Source organism: Antrostomus carolinensis, unplaced genomic scaffold, assembly GCF_000700745.2.
Source record: "Antrostomus carolinensis isolate BGI_N321 unplaced genomic scaffold, ASM70074v2 scaffold20951, whole genome shotgun sequence".
Classification (NCBI taxonomy): Eukaryota; Metazoa; Chordata; class Aves; order Caprimulgiformes; family Caprimulgidae; genus Antrostomus; species Antrostomus carolinensis.
Window position 1 is genome coordinate 38,398 of NW_010296530.1, and position 270 is coordinate 38,667.

Sequence of the window (270 nt, forward strand, 5' to 3'; positions counted from 1 at the left end):
CACTGAGACAGCGGGCATTTTGCAAGAAGCTAAATAAACATTCCCCCCAGCCCCTCTGCATTTCAGAGCCGCTACTTTCGCTCACCCCGGAGGCGGGAGGCGGCACCGGGCTGCGCACACACTTCCCCGGCGCTAAGGGGACCGGCACCCGCGGGGCTGATGCCCGCCCAGCGCCGGCAGCTCGGCCGCCCCTGCGCAGCGCAGGCCGAACGTGCGCGCCTGACCCCGGGCACGGCGGCTCCCAGCAGGAGTCCCGCGGGCGGGGAACGG